The following is a 14,992-nucleotide window of genomic DNA, read 5'->3' as shown; positions in this document are numbered from 1 at the left end:
GAACAGAAGACATTCATCAAGCTCTAGCAAAAATGATTGCGGTGAACCTTTATCATTCACAGCAAGCGAAGGGTTTCAGAAGTTTATGGCTGTAGTTGAGCCTGGATATAAAATAATTAAAGAAGACGCATTAAAACACAGGTTAAGCCTGTTATCAGAAACTTTAAAGAAAAAAATACAGGATAAACTATCCAAAGCAAAATGTATAGCCTGTACGGCAGACATATGGTCATCACGAACCCAAGAGTCCTATTTAACGTGCACTGCTAACACAATCGACGATGTGTGGAATTGTACGTCAATGACTTTGAGTACACATGAATTAGTAGAACGACACACATCGGATAACATCGCTCAAGAAATAAATGAAATAAGTGAAAAGTAGGGCATTACATCAAATGTCTCAGCCGTGGTGACGGACAACGCAACGAACATTGTAAACGCCGTTTCTTCCACAGAAGTCCTAGAAAAAAAGAACCTAACGTGCACTGCGCATAGCATTCAACTGGCAGTGAACAGGTCTTTGGCTACAGAAGCCGTAGCAAACGTATGCACGAAAGCTAGTCAAATTGTCGGACATTTCCGCCATTCTAATCTGGCGACTAAAGCGTTAGAGGGAATGCAACAACAATTAGGTATGAAAACACTTTGTCTCATACAAAGTTGCAAAACGAGATGGAATTCCACATACGAAATGCTTGATCGCCTACTTACTAATAGGATTCCAGTCATGAATGTGTTAAACGACCGCACCAGAACTCCAGCTAGTACGGCACATCGTTTGGAAATATTCGAATTGGAGTGGCTATTGATTGAAGAAATAGTGAAGATTTTGAAGCCACTGCAAGTTGTAACAACATTAATTCACCCGTTTCAATGGTGCGGCCGCTGCTTCACACGGTAATAAAAAATCATTTGAATGATGAACCAAATGATTCTGAAACAAGCCGAATCGTCAAAGACATCATCAAATCCGAACTTAATGAACGATTTCATTTAAACTGGAATATACGCAGTCGTGTTAATGCCCGACAAATAGCATCACTACTTGATCCACGGTATAAAGATTTGTGCGATGAAAATGAGGACGCTAAAGAAATGATAAAAAACGAAGTCCGTGACAAATTACGAAACAGTGTACCTATCGAGGAACCTGAACAGACCGAAAACCAGTCAGCCAATGAAGGCAATGAAAATAACAATAACAAAACTGCCTTGGAATTTATTTATAAAAAAACGTGTTACTCAAATTTGCACCCAACTGAACAATTTAATTCGTACTTAGCAGAACCACAAATCCGATTCGATATGGACCCATTTTATTGGTGGAAGTTACGGGAAAACAAATACCCAGTGGTTGCAGAAATTGCAAGAAAATACTTGTGTATTCCAGCAACCTCGGCAAGTTCCGAAAGAACATTCTCGACTACAGGTAACATAGTTACTGCCAAACGAAGTTGCTTACATCCAAATAATGTGTCGCTGTTGGTATTTTTATTTCAAAATAAAAAATTCTTAGATTAGTAAGATTAGTTTTTTTTAATATGATTTTAAAATATTTTTAATCAGATGGAAATTTGCATTCGGTAGATATTTATATTTTGTAATAAATATAGTTAAGCCTAATTATTTAAGTCAATTTGGATCTTAGCCAAACAATGAGGCACTATATTGTAATTAAAAGTAACTAAATATTGTAATTAAAAGGTGTTATTAATTAATATTGTATATATATTTGATTTGATTGTGATTTGTTCACATATCAAACTAAAAGTTAGCATTTTATTGTTTTTTAATAATGTGTATGATTTTAATAATTGTTTTAAGATATTGCCGCTACGAGATTTGTATGTTTGATATACTCTTGTTTTAATTTTTACATGAATATCATTTTGATCTCAATTTTATTATGTAATCATTTATTTAATTACACAAACGGGTCTAACGCGATATAATTTCATTGTTTTTACCTTTAATTCCGACGTTTCAGCTGAGTTGCACCAGCTGTGGTCACGGAAAGACGTGACCACAACGGAATTAAAGGTAAAAACAATGAAATTATATCGCGTTAGACCCGTTTGTGTAATTAAATATGTGTACAAAACGCGAGAGTTTAAAGTGTTATGTAATCATTTACATAAGTAGTCTACCTACTTGTACTAATATTTGATTTTAAATCATATATTTTTTTTTCCAGCTTTTTGAACTAAAATATTATATTTTATTTATATACGTTCCCCAAGATTACCTACTTATTTTTAATATACAACTATGTTATTGATTATACATACACCACATTTCAGGACATTTTTTGATTTATCATTTGTTAATCACATATTTATATTTTTTATGTTTTATAGGGTATTAGATAGAATTAAGTATATCATTTTAATAAATATTGTCAATTTTGGGCCTTTGTTTGACGTATATATACCTACCTACTGACCTCGATGATCCTAATTAAATAAAATTTTCACATCATCTTTTCCGGTGAGGGCTATTTCTTCCTTGCTGGGATCAAAGCGGCACTTTTCTATTCTAAGACACAATTTTTAACTTTTAATACTATATATTTACTACCTTAAATAATATTGTCAAACATAACAATTACCTCATAGGTGATGTGAAAAACATTATGTGTGTTATGTTGGCAAAATTATTTCCACTTTGAGCGTTAACGTTTGAATCCCTCACTCAGCTTAGGATTCTATTTTAGAGTCCCTCGCTAGACTTGCGGTTTTACTGTAAAATCCTTCATTTCGTTTAGGATTCAAATTTCTCCCATGACGTAGGTAAATATGTCTACCATCTGGTAAAGACGGTACACGATAAAATCTGGCCATATATAATATGGTAAATCTTTTAAATGAATGTTTACTTTAAAGCAACATTTTTTCGTTAGCTAAACAATAAAGTGTTAGTATTTTAAGTCTTATATAAAATACTACTTCGATAAGTAGCATAGGTATAGGTACTGTATTTCTAATTTTCTATTCGTATTGCAACATTGCATGCAAAAACTACCTGCTCAGAAAAGGGTTTTGTAAACCGTTAATGAATTTCGACTCTATGAACCACAGAATAAGGTAAAGTATGACAGAAACTCGTCCTGAATCTATTCATTTGTAGCTCTTAAGCACGCCGGACCGTTCCTTCGCTACTCGTCAAGGACGTGTCCGGAGCCACGGGTAAATAAGATCCGTTTCTTCGAATACCCGTTTATCCGTGGAGACGGATCTTAATTACACGTTTCTTAATTACACGTGCGGAACGGGCTAGAAAACCGTGTACGTGTTATTCGGAAACGGGTATTCGAAACGTGTAAACGAAACACGGACTCGACCGCGAGCCCTAGTCAAAACCCAGTTCTGATGATGGGATCCATGAGGAATCGAGGGAACTCCTCAAATCTTAAAGGCATATATATAGTCATTTTTGTGTTTTTGACAACAAATCAAGCATATTCATTCAAAAAAAGTGACATTTGATGAAGTGGAACTGCTGACGATGATCAGAACGGAACTCTTCAACGAGGCAGAGTTCACGTTTGGCAATTTGTCCTCTTCGTTTTGTTTGTTAAGCAAGTTAAGTTTTTAAGCCACATTTTTGTCAAGCTAGAGTTCTGATGATGGGATCCATGAGGAATCGAGGGAACTCCTCAAATCTTAAAGGCATGCGTATAGGGATTTTTTTATTTTCATCAGAAAATCAAGCATTTTTATTAAAAACTGTCGCATTTGATGAAGGGGAACTGTTGATGATAATCAGAACAGAACTCTTCAACGATGCATAGTTTAGCGATTTCGATTTTGTGGGTCAGATCTTTGGTTAAATCAATGTAATGTTTTTAATACTTTTCATGGCGCCAAATACTAAAGGGATCGGAAACTTAATGTCATATCTTAAAATTGAAGTTTGATTTGTTTTTAGATTTCACAAAATGGAAACCAATAAGAAGCGACGTGGTGAATGGACTGAACAACAACTTAAATCGGCCATTGAAGCTGTAAAAAAGCGCTGTATGTCACAACGCAAAGCAGCAGCAACGTTCAGTATCCCAAGAAGAACTTTAAGAAATCATTTAAAATCTGGAAATGACAAAAAAAGAACTGGTCGTACAACAACACTAACTCACGCCCAAGAAAATGATTTAGCAAGACGAATAATACGACTGGCTCAAGTAGGTGTACCGTTGACCCGCAAGATTGTAAGAAAGCAGGCCTACTTATTTTGTGTCGCGCATGGAATACCAAATTTTTTCAATGACAACAAATGCATCGCAGGTAGAAAATGGCTAAATAATTTTTTAAAACGAAATCCTGCAATTTCTGTTCGCAAGGCACAGTTTATGAACTCCGCAAGAGCTCAAAAATTAAATAAATACATAGTGCAACAACATTTTACTGCGATCAAAAATATATATGATGAGTTAGATATTCCTCAACATCCAGAACGTCTATATAATATGGATGAAAAGGGCTGCCGCACTTTATCGCACAGGAACATGCTGAAAACGTAACAATCGCTATGTGCGTGAACGGTTCAGGGAATTCAGTTCCACCTATGATATTATTTAAAGGCAAAAGGTTAAAGCCGGAATTCAACGACAATTTGCCTGATGGTACTATAGTCAGAATGGCACCAAAAGGGTCCATGACTACTGAGTTGTTCATTGAATTTATCCATCATCTTGGCAAATATAAGTCGCCCGGGAAATGTTTACTAGTTTTTGATGGAGCTGCTTCTCACCTTGATGCTAGAATTGTGGATGCTGCAGATGAACACAACATGGTATTATATTGTTTACCATCAAATACCACACACGAATTGCAACCATTAGATAAATCGGTCAATAAATCGTACGAGCATCATTGGGACGAAGAAGTATTACTGTACGCATATCGTCATCCAGACCGCAAGCTTACGAAGGCAAGATTTAACAAAATCTTCTCAAAAGTATGGTCTAAGTGTATAACTCCAGACAATATAAAAAACGGGTTTAGAGCTACTGGGCTTCATCCCTATAATCCAAATGCTATTCCTGAAGAGGCTTTTGCACCTTCTATCCTCACTCAGCGGCCTGTTCTGCATGAAACTAGTTCTAACTCAGTTGTTCCAGCAGCTTTTGACTTTGGAGATTCAGCTGTGCATCACAATAATGACTCGGACACGGATTGTGAAGAAAGTGGTTGCATGTCGCCATCAATAATAGCTGAAAATGTTGATATATTTGATACTTGCCTTGCACCAAGTCCACTACAGCCTCAGCCTCTGCCTCAGCCGTTGTCTGGATATTTATCTCCATCTCCCCTTCAGCTTCAGAATCATACACCAACATATGCATATAGGAAATTGGTTAACTACAGTTCCTCCTCTGAATCTACAATTGATGATATTGCGGAACAACCTACAACAACAGATAATAATATGTTGGACAGGATGTCAGTGTTTCGTTCTCCGATTCCCGGCACATCTGGGTTAGGACAGAATTCCCTACGAAGACCAGTGATCAATTCTTCTACATCAAGTTCAGACGATGAAAATATTGATATAAACGCAGTGCATAAACACTTTAGCTATTCTGCCAAGAACTGTAGGATCTATACATCATCAGAATCGGGAGAAGAAAACCTAGAACCATTTGTTGCAACAGCTGCTCACACAGATCAACAGACACAACCTATCCAAACAGAGGATCATAACTCTGATGATTCTGATGATGTACCACTATCAAATTTAACACAAGCTAATAAGAACACACAAAAGAGGTCTCCGTTTCACGAACTTATACCAACGCCTAACTTTGCTACCGTTAAAAGTAAACCTAGGCGAAAAGCAATTAATTATATAGGTCAAAAAGTTACTAAAGATTTGTTTGATGCTGTCCAAGAAAAGAAAGAAAAGGGATCAAAACCCAAGGGAAAAAATACTGACAGTCGAAAAAATAACCAAACGTACGAAAATGATAATACTAAACAAAATGCTGGAAGCCGAAGAAATAACAACCAAATGAACAAAAATGATAAAGAAGATCATACTAAACAAAATACTAGAGGCAGAAGAAATGGCAAAATTAACCAAAGTGATAAAAGAAACTATACTGAACCAAATACTAGAAGCAGAAGGAATACTAAAATAAATGAAACCGATAAAAGATACAATACTGAAAAAAATACTCAAAAGCAGAAAATCGTAAAACAGATTAAAGAAAAACAGGTAAATGTTAAAACTACAGACAAATAAAAAAAAAAAACGACTGAACTGTGGTATTGCCGAGCTTGTAAAGTTGAGCGAGTCGCAGATATGAGACAATGCGTTGGCTGTCTTTCATGGTTCCACGAAGAATGTGTTGGCCTAACTAAGAACGATGTAGAAGATTTCTCATGTCCAGAATGCAGCTAAAAGGCCCTACAAGAATTTTGATTTTTGTTAGTTGCGTGTAATTACGTAGGTATAGGTATAAATACCTAAGTTAGTTATTTTTGTTCCTAAATACTGACTTACTGACATGATTTATCGTTAGCTATTGTTTGTAATTTTGACGCCGCAAGTAGGTATATAATATTATATATATATATTATACATATATATATATATATATTATATATATATATATATATATATATACATTTGATAGTTGATACATATACATAAGTTTATCGCATGTAAATTTTGTTCTTAATGTGCACACATATTTAGGGTTAGAGTCCAGTTCAGAACGATGTTTGCCTCTATATGCATGTAAACGCAATGACTGTAACCTGTTTTGTGAGCCTAAATAAATAATAATAATAATAAACAACAACAACTATCGGAAATATATCCTGAAGGACGGTACGGTCGACATTTGTCGGGCATGCCGCCGTCCCGGAGAGTCACTCAGGCATATTATTTCCGGTTGATCTCATCTTGCTAACGGCGAGTACTTGCACAGACATAATCTCGTAGCCAGGATTATTCACCAGCAGCTTGCTCTTCTATACGGCCTTGTGGACCGCGAAGTACCGTACTACAAGTATTCACCTGCGCCAGTTCTCGAGAATGGTCGTGCCACGCTCTATTGGGATCGATCTATCATCACTGACAGGACTATTGTAGCCAATAAGCCTGACATTGTGATAATAGACCAATCGCAACGCCGGGCCGTGCTCGTTGACATCACCATCCCGTCCATCCCCCATGATGAGAATCTCGTGAAAGCCGAGAAGGACAAGTCCAGTAAGTACCTAGACTTGGCTCACGAGATAACCGCCATGTGGGATGTTGATTCGACGATCATTGTCCCGATAGTTGTTTCAGCGAACGGTCTAATAGCGAAGAGTCTCGACCAACATCTTGAGAGACTCTCGCTAGGTGGTTGGATCAAGGGTCAGATGCAGAAGGCGGTGATCTTGGACACGGCGCGGATAGTCCGCCGGTTCCTCTCTCTGCGGCCCTGACCACCGGCAGCTTGGGCCTTGCCCCGCTGCTGGCGGCACCCTAGGTTAGGTTTTTTATATGTTTATAAGTATTTTGTATTGTTTTTGTAAGTGTTTTTGTATTTTATTTTTATATCCATATTATAAATAACCTAATCTGAGAAATTAAATGAATAAAGGAAATAATAATAAAATGCTTTTACATCTCTTTTACTCGTAATAAAACTATTGTGCCCACTTGTTACACTATCAGAGGCACGTAACTTGAAAAGGTCGATACAATCCGTGACCTGGGAGTAACAATAGATAGTAAGTTAAATTTTAGTGCCCATTACATAAACATCATTAAAAAAGCGTCTGGTATGTTAGGATTTTTATTAAGAAACGCTGGGCATTTAGGAGTGCTCGTACTAAAGTATTGCTCTATAATACATTAGTACGAATCAACCTTGAGTACTGCTCCCAGGTTTGGACACCTTACTACGAGGTGCATAAGAATCGAATTGAGAAGGTACAGAGACGCTTTTTAACACATTTAGGATACTCCTCTTCCAAAAGGCGTAAACTTACATCATATAGGAAACGACTGAAATTCTTTCGATTTATTCCACTAAGTAATAGGAGAAAAGTGCTAGATTTAATGTTCCTTTATAAATTAGTTAATAGTAAGGGGCTGGATTGTCCAGAATTGTTAAGTCAGATTAAAATAACTATTCCTGCTAAGCTAGCATTCCATTTGGGAAAACAAATTTAGGTCGTAATTCTGCTCTTTTTAAGAATGGCAAAATTATACAATCATATCCCAGGCTCTGCGGGAGTTGACATATTTAACGATAGACCTGAACAGTTTAAACGGAAGGTTATGAAATATGTCGGCTCACAGATGCCATAAGATACGAGTCGTAAAATGTATGGGATCCAATACATTCTACGAGTCTTCTCTCTCCGCACAGGCTCCATATAACTATATTATATAAGTATATGTAGTTAATAATTGTCATCGACTAAAGTATTTAACATCATCCTAGTTTGACAAGTACTAGCATTAGTAAAGTCAATGTAATGTACCGGTACTCATATAACCATAAGTTTAAGTTCACTGCATGTGTACACAGGTACAAGACACTTACATAAGTTGTGGTTACCTATAATTAGAGAAGCATCAGTCATGATTGTTGAATAGATTTATAGCATGTAAGATGTAATCTGTTGGTAATCCTAAATAAAGAAAATAAAATAAAAATAAAGTCTTTCGACAAGTAATGAACAACAAAGAGGACAACCCAACGTTCGTCAGTTCGTCAAAGTAAATATTCCAACCGCAGGTATTTTGAAGACATGTTTCCACTAGTACCCAAGCCAAGAATGCATTGTATTGTCAACCACAATCAATAACTCACAATGAATTATTGCAAGAGTCATCTTTAAAACAAGTAGGTATTACAGGCAGCAGTGCGCACTAAAAATACATGCCAAATGAAGTACAGAGATTTAATATCTGAGAGGGTGGACAATGTCGAATCACTTTTGGAGCGAGAATACTGTTTGGCGTGTTAAACTTTTTTTAATAACCAAAAGCGAATGCCTGGAAGAGCTACTGGTCCATGAAGGAGCTAATGAAGGGCGACCTTCCGATGTCACTAAAGCGTAAACTGTATTCTGCCTGTCCTAACCTACGGTGCCCAAACATGGTCACTCACTGAGAGTCAGAAGTCCAAATTGAAGGTTTGCCAGCGAGCAATGGAGCGTAGCATTCTAGGTGTCACAAGAACGGATCGTATCCGAAACACTACATTGCGCTCCAAAAAAACGCATAGCTGACGTGGGGGAGAAGACCGCCAGGCTGAAGTGGGACTGGGCGGGTCACGTCTGCCGCATGCATCCAGATAGGTGGACTAGTATAGCCACCAAGTGGATACCGCAAAAAAAGCGCGGACGTGGCCCAGACAGAGAGGGCGGGACGACTTAGACGCCTTCACCAGTAACTGGCCGGAAATAGCACTACAACGGGAGCTGTGGAGATCAAGGGGAGAGACCTTTGCCCAGCAGTGGGACACTGAAACGGGCTATTAAAAAAAAAAGCGAATTTTAGTTATATCAAAGTGATTACCTACACAAAAGAAAAAAATCTAAATGAATATTATGGGAACATGTAGCTGTAACGGACGAATATATCATTCACACTTGTTGTAACACAATGAAGTAGTCAGCATGCCCAGCCGGGTATGCTATTAGACACATGTAGGAAAGATATGTAAAAAAGTATGATATTTAGATCATCTTGGAAGAAACAAGCTACATGTAGTTTTATTTTTGTTATTATAATTGTCCCTGTCCTACCTGGACCACGGTCTGCCACAATTAATTTTTTCTTTGTGTTAATTTACTTATTGAACAGCTATTTGACATAGGTACATGCAGGGATCGGAACCGGTTTTTTGCAAAAACTTAGAAATAACCATATTTTTCGAATTATTTTATACTCGAAATGTAGGACTCAGTTGTGTTTTTAGGTTACGACTTCGTATTATTAGATTGCTCAATTAGAAATGAAGTAATTAGCAAAGAACGAAAAAATACCGTTTCCGTTCCCATACAAAAAATACCGGTATCCGATCCCTGGGTACATGACATGACATGGTAACAAAAGTAGGCAAGTATTGTGATGTTGTTTCATAGTAAAAATAGAACTGTAACATTTACAGTACCTACCTATTAACAAAAAAATCTATGTTTCGCAGAGCCCTAATTTATGCTCCTTTCTCACTGGCTGTTAAAATACACGGCAACAACGTAGAAAATGTTCTTATTGCAGTCACATCTCAGATAATTTCTTAAATTATGTAAATTGCTTCTTGCAGGACTGTCACTCATGACTGATGCGATTGTCGTAAGATGCCAGCTTACGACAATCGCTTGTAGTAGTTTTACCTTTTGTATTTCTGGCGAAAAAAAGAAGAGTGGTAAGTCTCACCCAAACCAGTAATTTTTTAAATTTATTCTAAGCTTAATAGCATCCATCACAGATTAATTTATCTTCGTTGTGAACAGCCCCTCAGTCGTGTTACATAAATTGGCAAGTGAAAATGCCATAAGAGACGATATATAGAGACAACAGTCGCAGCCGTCTTAGTTTTTGACGAATTATGTTACAGCGTAAATGGATCGCCAGGCCAAGGAAAATGCAAACTAAGATGTGCTGTCAAAGAAAATCAATCAATAGATAAGGATTTTTGGCTAACGGCGCTTAGAACATTGCAAGGATGACATTTATAGACCACAATAGCAAACTGGCGAGACGTACTGGCCAGCCAAGACATGTACGAGGGGTGATCCAAAAGTAATGATAACTGAATACTTATTGAATCGGATTAAAATAAATAGGTATGCCGTTACTGGCCATAAACACTCCTTAGTAAATTAAAAAAATAAAAATTAAAAAATATGTATCTGTCAGAGAGTTGCAGCTGTTTTTTCACGAGCAGTCGGAACAATAACGCAAAAATGGAGAAAACTGAGATGAGAGCGGTTATTAAATACTTCTGTTTGAAAAAAATGTGTACTAAAGATATATACGCTGAATTAGTGGGAACACTGGGCGAGTCCGCTCCGCCGTATTCCACAGTGGCACGGTGGTCAAAGGAGTTTAACTTGGGAAGAACATCCACTCAAGATGAACATCGCGAAGGCCGTCCATCTGTCGCCATTACTGGAGAAAACGTCAAAAAAATTCATGATCTCGTTTTAACAGATAGAAGGATGACTATCAGGCATCTAGTTGAGCTCACAGGCATCTCGTATGGCAGCATTCAAAGAATCTTAACTGATGAACTACACATGAAAAAAGTCTCCGCTCGTTGGGTGCCTAGAATGTTAACGGCTGAACAAAAGAAAATACGATGTGAGATTTCGAGGTCTAATCTTGACAAATATCAAACTGATCCCGAAACATTTTTGCGTCGGTTTGTAACCATGGACGAGTCTTGGATCCACCATTTCGATCCTGAGACCAAACAGCAATCCATGACCTGGAAGCGAGCGTCTTCCCCTACACCGAAGAAATTCAAGGTCCCAAGCTCCGCTGGTAAGGTCATGGCTTCAGTGTTTTGGGATGCTGAGGGAGTCATAATGATCGAATACCTGGAAAAGGGAACCACTATTACGGGCTCCTACTACGCTGACCAAATACGCAGATTGAGAGAGGCAATCAAAGAAAAGCGGCGGGGTAAACTTCGAGCTGGGATCCTGTTTCACCAGGATAACGCACCGCCCCACAAGGCCGGCGTTGCGATGGCTGCCATCCGTGATTCAGGGTTCGAATTGCTAGAACACCCCCCAGACCTAGCGACTTTTATCTCTTTCCACGGCTGAAGGAAGATCTTAGAGGCAACAAATTTTTGAATGATGGCGAGGTAATGGCCGCTGTGGAGGCATTTTTGGAGGGTCAAGAAAAAGATTTTTTTTTAAAGGAATTCGTGGTTTGGAGAAACGATGGTCTAAGTGTGTAGACTTGGAAGGAGATTACGTAGAAAAATAAATTATTTTATTAAATATTTTATGTCTCTTTCATACTGATTATCATTACTTTTGGATCACCCCTCGTATAGTACGCGTTCCATGATTGGAAGTGGATCGCGACATTAAAAAGCTTCCTGGGCTTGTCAAAAATATTATTTTAACACCAAAACGAGCCTCACTTTCCGACGACAACTTCAACGTAGGTATTCATGTTTATGAAAGGGAACATTAATTTATGCCAGACGAATTATTAGGTCTACATGCATAAAATACAATATAATATAATATATATATTTTATTATAAATCTTGATATCGTTGTCAAAATGTTGTGTTATGTTAATGATTAATTTTATTGTACTTACTAACATGTAGCTGTAATGTATTACTAACAATATTGTATGGAATTTTTAATTTTCTGAAATAAAGATATTTTTTTTTTTTTTTTTTTTATTGGAAAGTCGAATCGATTGTCATGTTTCAAAAAAATCATGTATGAATCTAATAACACATTCCAGTTATAAGTACACGTTAACTTCCAGAACCCAAACCCAAAGTGTTTTTTTATAAGTACCTAAATCACTAACGCAACGATATCAAAATAATGCAAATTTTATCACGTGTTAACGATTAACGTTAGCTTGCGTTAAATCTTACGACGTTAACTTTTTTAGTAACGGATTAGCGATTAACGAAGTTAACTTTTTGGTTAACGGTGCCCAGCTTTGCAAACTGGCGAGAGGCGAATGCTACACGCTCGATATGAATCGCGATATTTGGATCGTAATCTAGGATCACGATGTTTATCGAGTGTGTAGTATAAGTGTATCACGTATCGTGATACGGATCGCTGTATTTCTAGAAATCCAAAAATCCACGATCTGTATGCAGTATCGTCGATAAATATCGAGCGTCTACTCTCTAATCGATATTTATCGCGTCAGTATTCATTCTGTCAGCGATGGAAGAGGACGCACATGTTGAGGCGGCGCCCGCCGTACTTGAATCGAACGATCAAAAACACTTGAAAGAATTCATACTCTTGTTAGAAACACTACCTGAGGTATGGGACAGCTCAAATGTGAGCAGTATAAATAAAGTGAAAAGGGCGAATGCCTATGAGCAGCTGCTTATAATTTATTGCGTATTCCCGAATCTGCTTTAATAAATTCAGATGTGTATATTTTTCTCTTTCTTGAAACCAATATTTCGTCCATTTTTTTCGCTTTACATGTCTTTTCAATGCTATCGCTAATATAATAGCAACGCAAGCTTTATTCATATTGTCACTCATAGCTTTATTTATTATAATTGCGAAACGTACGAGTGACCTCAATGAAATTTACCGTGGTACTGACGCGATTCGTATCGTATGTGTAGTATATCAACATATTACTAGATAAATATTGCCTTAATATCGCGTTAAATATCGCGATTCATATCGAGCGTGTAGCATTCGCCAGACGTAGGTACTGGCCAGCCAAGACATGTAACGTTCCTTGCTTGGAAGGATGGACCACGTATTAAAAAGCTTCCTGGGCTTGTCAAAAATATTATTCTCTAAATATAAAGTCGAATACTTTTACCATCGTCTTATTAACCAGAATCCCATTTCAAGAAAATTTATTATATAAATATAAATCCAGACCCAAACACTTTCGTTAACTCTTTTGGCTCCACAGTCAACATTTATACCTAAATTGTGAAGACACAGCTGCAGTCGTGTTTTTTTTATGAATTACTTGACAGCGTAAATAGATCACCAGGCCAAGGAAAATGCAAATTGAAAGTGCATCGTTTTTAAACAATAAAAAAAATCAAATTGACTTTTTTCGAACCAACTACATATATACCTACTCAACTCTCGAACAACAACACAAAAGAATCCCCTCTCAGATTAACAAAAAAGACTATTATACAATGTCACGAAATAATTACATACCTACTCTTTTTTTGACAACAGTACAAAATATGCCCCGCTAATAAGAATTATAAAATATTTTATGTATTCGCAAATAGGCATAATACTTGGAAATTTGAAAATCAAGACTTAGATCATATATTAATTTTTCAGTATTGGATATTAATCCGCGAACAAGACATGGAAAGACAGTTCTAGAGAAATGAATTCTCAACATTTTGAAGAACAGGTTAAGATTTAGATTAAGAGCCAAACTCCGTCCTTGCCATGGACAATGCTCCGTATCATACAAGAAAATTGGAAATTGGCCCCTCAAATGGAATAAGGGCCAAATTATTCAGTGGCTGCATGATAGAAATATATTTAGGTACCCTTTTACATATCCAATATATCCATGATATACTTAGTTAAGTTATAACCAACGCTCGCCCGTATCCTTCGCGGATCCTTGCTCACAAGACCTCCACCACCAAAAAACGTTTGGTCCACGTTGATGTTATAATTGTATTGTTGTAATACTTAATCTGACAATTAGAATCTGAATTAATGCTGAATAGTGATATGACATTTTACAAATCTACAAGCATAGGTATTTGTAACAACATCCTGGCATCGCCACTATCAGGCCAGGATTTTCTGCAATCAATATTTAAAAATAATGTAGTAGTGTAGGTAATCATGTTGTAGACCTCATTACAGGGGTGACCGAAACCCCTCTTATCCTCAATAAAACCTTCACCTTGTAAACCCATATTCAGCAAATAAATAAATACAAATACAAAGATTAAAAAAAATATTACAAAGGAGAATTTTATATTAATTTCTTGAAGCCAAATAACGACTAGGCAACGCTGAACGCATAAAAATGCAAATTAAATGCTTCGTGAAGAAAACCATGAGGTTAGACTTACAATATTCCACTCTCAGTTTTGTACACAACCTGTACACGCTTCTTACTGTAATAAGGATGGGGAATCCACCAAGAAAAACTACAATCGTAGCGCAAAATGGTGTCACTTCTGACAGTTCGGACAAATTAAAGACTTCAGAAGAAAAGGGAGTACAACAAAAATTTCAACACGTCTCTCGCAGCCGTGGTGCTAGTAAGCGCCATGGTAACATTGGCCTTATGTACCA

General features: G+C 37.0%; 1 pseudogene; it reads left to right on the top strand.

The window, feature by feature from the left end:
• The first annotated feature begins 3,940 nt into the window (after positions 1 to 3,940).
• On the top strand, positions 3,941 to 6,243 carry LOC134654716 (uncharacterized; annotated as a pseudogene).
• Positions 6,244 to 14,992: the final 8,749 nt, after the last annotated feature.

The sequence above is a fragment of the Cydia amplana genome, chromosome 15, assembly GCF_948474715.1.
Source record: "Cydia amplana chromosome 15, ilCydAmpl1.1, whole genome shotgun sequence".
NCBI classification, from domain to species: Eukaryota; Metazoa; Arthropoda; class Insecta; order Lepidoptera; family Tortricidae; genus Cydia; species Cydia amplana.
This window is presented reverse-complemented; position numbering and strand designations above follow the sequence as displayed.